The following is a 10,736-nucleotide window of genomic DNA, read 5'->3' as shown; positions in this document are numbered from 1 at the left end:
TTTTCCCTACTTGGGTCACAGTTTTCTCCTGCAGCCACTTATCTGATTAGGGATTTGGTAGGCCACCTAGTTATGCTCCCTTCCAGGCTTTCAGAGGGATACGGAACAGTGATTCCACCACCTTGCCCGTTACAGTCTCCATCTGCTGGGTTGGCTGTAGCGGAAGAGGTGTCGGTCCCCGCTATACTAATTCTACTTTATTGCAATTGATGCCACTTTGTTGGTGTCTGCTACTAATTTTTGTAAATGTGTAGACTCCTGGTTGGGTGTCCTTCATGAATGTTGCCTGTAGCAGTAAGCCTCTGAGACTGTTAGGCCTCCTCTTCCTTGAAGTCAACTACCTGTGTTACGATCCTTAACGTTTTCTGACAATGGTAGTCTAGAAAATTGATATTTGTGCCACCTGAGTGTGGCTCAGCATGAAAGCAGGTAGAGGTGTTGCATGTGGGATCAGGGCTCCCAGCAAAGGAGGCCTACACCGATCCCTCACCCAGCTCGTCTTAGTGTGTGGTTCATTTGAAAGCTATAAATGCTTTCCCAGACCCCAATGCCTCATGCCTGGCTGATTGCTGCATTGCCATGCTAAAATTTTTACTGTGGATGTATTGAGGCCACTTTTCTGGTGTATGTCCCTCATTTGATGTGTTTTGGCAGCATTTGGGGCCATTATAAGGTGTTGTGCAGGCGTTTATTTTTGCCTCCCATTGAGATGAATGATGTTCGGTTATGTTCGGCAAATTAATCGACAAATATTGCAAATTTGGCGATCGTTATCTGAACCGAACATTGAAATATTCACTCATCTCTAATCACAGGTAATATTGTGAAGAACTGTATCATTGATATACAATATTTAAAGAATTTTACAATCTTTACCATAACCCCTGAAGAAGCCACAGTGATGGTCATCTGCGTGTGTTCTTCCCTTCCTTCTCCCTGCTAACCACCACCTTTCTACATCTATGTAGAAGTGTGGCTAATTATTATTCAGCAGGGTTATTACCTATAATGCTCTGTAATAAGCGTCAAGTCACTCTATAAACTGACATTATATACAAACACATGGAAAAAAATTCAGTCTGGTGCTGGCGCTTCCGAAAAAAGTATAGATCGGTTTATTTAAAAAATTTTTTAAAAGATTTTTATTCTGAAGTGTAACAATAAAAACACAACAACGCGTTTCGGCTTAACATGTATATTTTGCCTGATGAAGGCTTTTTTTAAGCCGAAACGCGTTGTTGTTGTTTTTACTGTTACATTTCAGAATAAAAATCTTTAAAAACATTTTTTAAATAAGCCGATCTCTCACAATATACTTTTTTCGGGAGTGCCAGCACCAGACTGGATTTTTTTTTCCATGTGTTTGTATATAATGTCAGTTTATAGAGTGACTTGACGCTTATTACAAAGAGCAGTATAGGTAATAACCTTGCTGAATAATAATTAGACACATTTCTACATAACAAGGCAATAACAACAAAAAGCAATGCAAATTCTCATTGTCAAAGTAAGCACTACTGGATCAGCTGTAAGATTTGCCTCTGGTTATATTATACAAAGTACGCAACCCATACTTGCATTTTCTAACTTCGCCAGAGAAGTGGGGAGTGGGTGGACAGTTGACAATGCAATTGGTCCTGTTGTAGCAAAATATTTCCAATGCAATGCAATAATATAAAGCAATAAAAAATCACTCTCACAGCATCTTGTCAAGCGCTAGTTGCTTGACGGAGGCTGACTAAAAGTATATTTTAATAAAAACAGTGCATCTCGTAAATGAGTTTGTGAATTATTTGTTTTCTGTAACACATAGACACTCGATGGCTAGTAGAAGAATATTACTTGGTTGGTCTTGCTAATATGAGGTTTTTTTTTACGAAAAGATCTCAAAGAATAAATCTGTAATGACAAACCATGACCTACAGAACGTCGGGAATTAAATATTTATTCAGCTTTTGTTTTGCAGATTTTTTTTTTTTTTACCATCAGACACAACCGGAATAAATTGGTTTTAGACTATTTCTTTTTGCTTTAAAGGGGTTGTCGGGTCCATATCGATAAGTTTGCAGTCACTCTAGGATTCGGCTGTTTCTGAGCCGGGACTGAAGGGTATGTATGATTTATACATACTCCTGGGCAGTGGGCATGGCCTCACTTCCATAAAGTTTTTTTCCCCATTGACTTCCATTATCGGCGGATTTTGACCGATTGCCGTCCGTTGCATCCGTTTTTGTGAGGATCCGCCATAATGTTGCTGTCCGTTAACATCCTCAAAGATTTCCAAATGGAGCTTGCAATGTTTTTTTGGCCGGCGGATCCTCCAGACACTGATTTAACCCCAAATTCTGTCTGGGTGCCGGACAAAAAAAAAATCTCTCTCTCTCTCTCTCCTTCTCTCTCTCTCCTTCTCTCTCTCTCTTTCCTTCTCTCTCTCTCTCTCTTTCTCTCTCTCTCTCTTTCTCTCTCTCTCCTTCTCTCTCTCTCTCTTTCTCTCTCTCTCTCCTTCTGTCTCTCTCTCTCCTTCCCGGCCAGCGGTTCCTTTAAATTTCCTCATTTTGCAGATCCGTCAAAAAACGGATCCTGTGCCATCCATTCACATCAGTTAAGAATGGATCCGCTTCTCCACCTTTTTGGCGGATTGTAACCGACACAAAAAACTGAAGTGTGAAAGAGTCCTAAATCATACATACCCTCTGGTCCCAGCTCAGAAACCGTTGATTCCCCGCAGCGCACAGTGCATGTGCTGGGGGGGATTCATAAGGGTGCAGTTTTAGGGATGTGGACTGTCTTACCTTGTTTTGCCCCTGAAGACAACAGGCGCGCTATGTGAAAACTGTTGTGCAGTTTTATAGGTAAAAGTAACGTGTGTCTAAGGTAGTAATGAGCGAGTATACTCGTTGCTCGGGTGGTCTCCGAGTATCTTGGCGTGCTCGGAGATTTAGTTTTTGTCGTCTCAGCTGCATGATTTGCGACTGCTAGACAGCTTGAATACATGTGTGGAATGCCTGTTTGTTAGGCAATTCCCACTTGTATTCAGCATGCCTACAAGTCACAAATCATGAACCACAAAGAAAAAGCAATGCAAAAAAGTCCAAACAATCGTGTGGTAAAATTACCAAATCTTTATTAATAAACCAGGCAAGAAAACAATGTGGCTAAAAAGTGACATATGAAATAGCGGCAGCCTGACGATGCACAATGCTTATAATTACATAGCAGTGAAAATTACAACCTATACCTGATTGTAAAAGTAATTAGAACTACATCCATATGGTCACAAAGAAAGGTAGATAGCCAGCATTTATAATGAGTATAGGGAAAAGTCCCCAGCTGACCAGTATGAAATGGTAATATGCAAATTTGGAAACTATATGGGCGAAATAAATTAATTCAAACACATACCAGGATAGGGAAGCACTGTACACCCACGCCACTGACCCTGACGCGTGTTTCAGAAAAGAACTCCTTCCTCAGGGGGCGTGCAAGTATACTGAATTAGATGCTATTTATAAGCGCCATAAAAATATGTGCACCAATAGCGCAGGAAGGTCCAGCCCAACCCCCCAGTCCCAACCGCCAACACAGCTGACACCGACGAGTGCACGGGGCACCGTGACGTCAGGCTCCAGACCGCGGGCGGAAGTGACAGGAATGGAGGATGGACCATCTGGCGCATGCGCAGAAGCAAAGAGACGTGCAGCCGCCTTCTTGAAAGAGTGCAAGCATGTGGGCACGTCACTGATAGTTATACAGATAAAATTCACTGCGCAGCATTTGTGACACACAGAAAGGGGGCGCTCATAAAGAAGAATATAGGGGACAATGGCGATCACAATACTTTGTTTTAAGATATATTTATAATAGAATAATATAATACATAAATAAGGTACTAGGAAGGGGGCGAAAACAAAACAATATACAAAAGGATAATAAACATGTAACAATCACCCTAATTAAAAGAAGGAGAAAAAGGGAACAAACATATAACCAATAATGATATACCCCACAAATATATATACCCCCATATCCATTATTACACACACATATATACATATAGCTCAGAGCTAAAAGTGAGGAGAAGCCAAAGGACATAAATCCCACTTAACAGGTTCAAATAGAAATATAAATGTTTATAAACAAATATGGAGTCCAATCCATCATATAGATAGAAAAAGGTCTAGTTCCTCCTTCATCCCCAGCACGGAAAAATGGCGCCAATATTCCTGTAGAATGGAGATAACAACCCAACAGCAACACTGATGTGATGAAAAGCAGTCACTAAAAATAAAAACAAAAGTTAAAAACACACAAAAGACACATGCCACAATGCAGCTAACGGGGAACTATAGAAAAGGGGCAAAGGATAGACATTCATTTAGGCCCTGTGGATGTACAGTTTTCAACCTCCATATCCACTTAGATTCCAGTTGGCCCAGTCTTTTAGACAATCCACCACCCCTAATATCAATTTTCAGAGCATCAATGCCTCGCACTTTCAATAGTGTCGAGTCACAATTATGATGTTCCTTAAAGTGCCTCGGAATGGTCCTAAGGGTGGCAGCATCAACATGGCCGTGTGCAGCCTGAATCCCCAACACATGCTCTCTTACCCATACCTTCAATTGGCGCGTAGTCAAACCTACATAAATAAGGTCACAAGGATATGTGGCATAATAGACAACGTACCTCGCTGTGCACGTGATCCGCTGTCTAATGAAAAAGGTCTTACTGCCATCCGAGGTACTAAAGGAATTACTGCGAACAATGTTGGGGCAGGCTACACAACGGCCACATGGAACACACCCATCCACAGGAACAAAATTATCCAAAAATGTAGATGGTTTATGATTAACATAATGACTTGAAACCAAACAGTCTTTCAAATTCTTAGCACGTCGGAAAGATAGAGATGGCTGCTCCGTAATAAACATGTTAATAATGGGATCAACCTATCTATATTTATAAGCCGCAAATCATGCAGCTGAGACGAGGAAATCTAAATCTCCGAGCACGCCAAAATACTCGATCACCCGAGCATGCTCTGGGAGACCTGAGCAATGATGCTACTCGCCCATCACTAGTCTAAGGTAATGTATTATGGAGATGTACAGTATATAAAGTGTTAATGCATAATGTGAGTATAGCAAAAGGATAAACTTAGGACAGCATAGGCTATAGAATAAGAGTAATAGGTTTAGCATATAAAATAGGAAATGGTTAAAGATATAGCTAGCCCAGTGGGTGGTGTGATGTGGTCTCTAAAAAAAATGGTTTTGTAAATTTTGTTGAAAAATAAGAAATCGCTGGGCAACTTTTAACCCTTATAACTAGTTTTGCATGAATTTGTTTGGAAAACGATCGCCAAACATAAACTTAGCATGAATATGGCACATTCGGATTCGTGATCGGAAACCCGAGCAAAATTATATAAAATCGGTAAAAATTGGTAACATTTGGCAACAGTGCGGGAAAATATTTGTGCTACCACAAAAATATTTTCAGCACTTTAGCAATGATAATGGTGGTGTATCATGAGCGTTTGGCACGTGTTTGATGAGGGGAGGAGGATTACAGAGCTCAGAGGCGCAGCGTTCTTGTAAGCACAGCACAGCAGTCATTTTTTTCCCTAACTTTGTGTGCACATTGCGGCTAACCAATCAGGGCACAGGAATGTCCACAATGTCCTGACACAATGGCTTGTGTCATTGGCTGCTGAAATCACATGTCCCTCTCCATGTAACTAGTGTACACTTTGTGTTAGCGCCATTTTGACACTGCAACAGAGCAGAGAGGCTGCTACTGACGCTGGCACTGTTAACAGCAAGATTTTAGCTAGTTAGTTAGGCGATTGTAAATTAGTATGATAGTGTAGCTAGATAGTGTCCAGTGTGGCTGTAAAATTTACCTTCTGGAATTATTTTGGGGGGGCATTACTGAGGTCCACAGGCAAAGCCAGCAGGGCACATGTCCTACAAGTGTGTTGTGCACTGCTTCTATTGTGCTCCATGCCCAAGTATAGTATTCTAAACCAGGGTTTCCCAACTCCAGTCCTCAAGGCACACCAACAGATCATGTTTTCAGGATTTCCTTAGTATTGCTCAGGTGATAATTGCTTCACCTGTGCAATACAAAGGAAATCCTGAAAACATGATCTGTTGGTGTGCCTTGAGGACTGGAGTTGGGAAACCCTGTTCTAAACAATACTATTTCAGTAGCTAAATGTGAAAAAGCCTGCTGTATCCCACATTGTAGCTAGTTAGATAGGTGGTTGCATATGAGTCTGATAGTGTAGCTCTGTAGTGACCAGCAGATTCTCAGGATGCAGTGACGAGACACGAGACAGGGTAAAACTTGTATAATCAACTTTTATAAATTGGAGCCCCTAGGGCTATGCTGAACAGGCAGAAAGGGGTAAACACAAATCTGTCCTCGCAGGGACTCAATAAAACAAACAATGCTTTTCTAAGGAAACTGGGAGTACCCTGGCTAGTCCGGGTGTAGAAAAACCGGAACGTGGCCAAACTATAGTACTATAGTCCACTTATCCTTCCTTGCGTCACTCGGGATCGCAGATGCGGCCGCTTAGAGATCGTTGATGTGGCTGTCTTGACGCCTCGATATTCTGGGAAGATTTAGGCTCGACAGGCCCTGAAGAAACAATGTCGGTGGGGCACAACAGGCCCTGAAGAAACGATGGCTGTGGGGCGCAACAGGCCCTGAAGAAACGATGACGGCGGGTCGCAACAGGCCCTGAAGGAACGATGCCAGTGGGGCACAGCAGGCCCTGAAGAAACGATGTCGGTGGGGCGCAACACGCCCTGAAGAAACAATGCCGGTGGGGCGCAACAGGCCCTGAAAAAATGATGACAGTGGGGTGCAACAGGCCCTGAAGAAACGATGACGGTGGGGCGCGGTAATGACGCAGTTCCCCAAATGACCAGTAGCTGTCCTCTGATAAGGGTCCCTCCACAGCCGGGAAATGGGCCTCTAATGTCGCCTAGGATGAGGTGGTGTCCCCTGAGGCCGGTGATGACAGGGTCGCCGCGGTGGAAGAAGGCCGGGGGGCAGTGTCCAGGCCTCTGTGGCTGGTTTACGTGTAGTCACAGCCACGACCTGAGGTAAGGGATCTGTCTCACAAAAGCGGGGGGCGGCAGGCGTGTCTCTCTGCGAACGGGGGTGGGAAGTGGCCTCTGGTAAAAGTCTCTCACGTCTCTCTTGTCGGTGAGTGCACAGTATCCTCCTCACAGGCTCCTGTCGGTGTCTCTCTAAGTCACCCAGCTTCCTGCCTCCTGTCACACTCTCTCCCAACTGCCACTTCAGCGCGCCCCATGCTCCTTTTATCCTTGCCCCACCCCCTGTTTCCCTGACAACTTCAGTCAAGTCTCTCCCTTTAATGTCCTCCCAGTATCGTTCCCTCAGGAACCCTGATGGCGGTCCCCTGGGTACCTGCCCGGTCACTGTCTGGGAGTCCTCCTCCCCACAGCTCGATAGTGTCCAATGTGGCTGTAAAATTTAATTTCCGGAATTTTTTTTGGGGGGGCATTACTGATGTTCTCAGACAAAGCCAGCAGGGCGCATGCTCAACTAGTGCGTTGTGCACTGCTTCTATTCTGCTCCATACACAAGTATAACATTCTAAATAATATTTTTTTGATAGCTAAATGTGAAAAGCCTGCTGTATCCCACCTCGTCATTTATTGCTGTGGTGATAGGAAACTCTCTGCAGACCTAAGGCACATTAAAAGAAGTAGAATTTTTTTCTGTTGCTGAATGTCACACAGCCTGCCGTATCCCACGTTGTCATGTTGAGGCTGTGATATGAACCTGTCTGGAGACCTACAGCATTCCGCATTAAAAAAAAATCTCATTTTTTCTGTGGCTGAATGTGATACAGCCCGCCGTATCCCACATTGTCATGTTGTGGTGTTGATATGAACCTGTCTGCAGATCTAACACGCATAAAAAAAATTAGAATATTTTCTTTTGCTGAATGAGATACAGCCCGCCGTATCCCACATTAAAATGTTGTGGTGGTGATATGAACCTGTCTGCAGACCTAAAGCGCATTTAAGCAAAAAAATAGAATATTTTCTTTTGCTGAATGAGATACAGCCTGCTGTATCTCACTTTGTCATGTTGTGGCGGTGATATTAAACTGTCTGCATTAAAAAAATTCTAATTTTTTTCTGTTGATAAAGGTGATACAGCCGCTATATCCAACCTTTTCATTTAGTGGCGTTGAAATTGTTCTGTGTGCAGTGCTGTTGCACATTAAAATTAATTTATTTCATTTTTTTTACAAATGTATACAGCAGGCGAGATCTGAGTTTGAAATTATTTTGAGCCTATCTTCTAGATATGTGCTTCTTTGACATCCAGTTTCTCATGGGCATCTTTTATACCTAGCTTGAGATGCGCATCTGTTACACCTATCTTCTGACGAGCATCAACAGCTCTCTGGTAATTGGTGTTGGGTAGATGAGTAATAGTTGTAGGCTGGATCCTGGATCTTGTACTTCCCATAGCTGCCCTGTTATTGATTCTGTTGTACGTTCCCATTCCCACCCAAACAAATTCCTCTGTTACTAACGTCATACAGTAGGAGACATATCATTTTTAAATTGTTTGGAGCATCCACTCAGTCTTATACAGGCCTTATCGACAGGCCCCCCAAAATTCTTCTGTTACTAACGTCATACAGTAGGGGACTTGTCACTTTGTAATTGTTTGAAGCATCTAGTCAATCTTATATAGGCCTTATTGATAGGCCCCCAAAAATTATTTTGTTACTAACGTCATACAGTAGGGGACATGTCAGTTTGAAATTGTTTTGGAGCATCCACTCAATCTTATACAGGCCTTATCGACAGGCCCCCCAAAAATCTTTTGTTACTAACATCATACAGTAGGTGACATTGAAATTATTTGGAGGCTATCTTCTAGATTATGTGTATCTTTTGCATCTAATTTCTCACGGGCATCTTTTATACCTAGCTTGAGACACGCATCTGTTACACCTATCTTCTGACGAGCATGAAATGCTCTCTGGTAGTTGGTGTTTGGTAGATGCGTAATAGTTGTAGGCAGGATCCTGGATCTTTACTTCCCATAGCCGCCCTGTTATGGATCCTATTGTACGTTCCCATTCCCTCCCAAAAAATTCTTCTGTTACTAATATTATACAGTAGGGGACATGTCACTTTTAAATTGTTTGGAGCATACACTCAATCTTATACAGGCCTTATCGACAGGCCCCCAAAAATTCTTCTGTTACTAACGTCATAGAGTAGGGGACATGTAGCTTTTAAATTGTTTGGAGCATCCACTCAATCTTACACAGGCCTTATCAACAGGCCCAGAAAAATTCTTCTTCTATTACTAGCGTCATACAGCAGGGGACATGTGACTTTTAAATTGTTTGGAGCATCCACTCAATCTTATACAGGCCTTATCGACAGGCCCCCAAAAATTCTTGTTAATAAAGTCATACAGTAGGGGAGATTACAGTTTTAAATTGTTTGGAGAACATCTTCTTTGTCATACAGGCCTCATCCACACAGAGAAAAAAAAATTTCCTGTGACTAACTCGATTCAGCATGCCATATTTCACCTTCTCATTTAGTGCTGAAATTCAGCTGTGCAAAGGTGGTGCAGAGTAAAAAATCTAATTTTTAGTTGCTAATACTGTGCTCATAGCACACTATGTGAGCAACATGACTGGGAAAAAGTGAGGTTGTGGTAGAAGGGGGATTAGGCTCAGTGTTTGAGGTCTAAATGGGGTATGTGGTGAAATTGATGCCACTTTATTGATGTCTGCCACTAATTTTTAGAAATGTGTACACTCTTTGTTGGGTGTCAATTTGCTGGGTTAGCTGTAGTGGGAGATGCGTCTGTCCCTACTATACTATTTCTACTCTCTTGAAATTTATACCACTTTGTTGGTGTCCTGTCCTCAACTAATTTTTGGAAATGTGTGCACTCGTGGTTAAGTGTACATCTGCTGGGTTGGCTGTAGTGGAAGATTTGGCAGTCCCTATTATACTATTTCTACTGTGGTGAAATTGATGTCACTTTGTTGGTATCTGCCAATACATTTTTGGAGATGTGTAGACTCCTGGTTGAGTATCCTTGATGTGAGTTGCCTGTAGCTGTAGGCCTTTGAGATCGGCAGTCCTCCACACCCATAGAGTCAACTACCCGTGTTACTATTCTTACATTTTTCTGACAATAGTAATCAACGAAACTCAAATTTGTGCCATCTGAGTGTGGCTGAGCATCAATTTCAAATTTTTTTTTATCATTTATATAGCGCCAATAATTCAACATTCGCTTTACACACTCAGCTATAGTGCCTAGATAATATCACTATAATAGCACTCCCGGGATCACAAATGAAGTATAGATAGGAGAGTCTCCCTAATTAATAAAACATAACTTTTAATACAACACTAAAATCATGGACAAAAAAGGACACAAAAACCACATGTATAAAGTGCTCGTGCACGCCAGTGCTCAAGTTAAAAAATGGTTTGGTCTCACCATTGTAGTAGATGTATTTTCATGGAGGGTCCATTTTTGAAAGGGGAGGGATAGGACAGAAATGATCTCCTCTGACTCCCTGTTGTGCCCCTGTATAGCTCCTGTCCTTAGAAGGACAGGCCTCAAGTGTGCCCTACTATGGATAACCCACCATCCACAGATAGATTGCAACTTCCCTACGTGTTTCCTCCCTGTTT

This window comes from Dendrobates tinctorius, unplaced genomic scaffold, assembly GCF_039654945.1.
Source record: "Dendrobates tinctorius isolate UK_male_01 unplaced genomic scaffold, ASM3965494v1 ptg000048l, whole genome shotgun sequence".
NCBI lineage: Eukaryota > Metazoa > Chordata > Amphibia > Anura > Dendrobatidae > Dendrobates > Dendrobates tinctorius.
Note: the sequence above shows the minus strand (reverse complement) of the source record.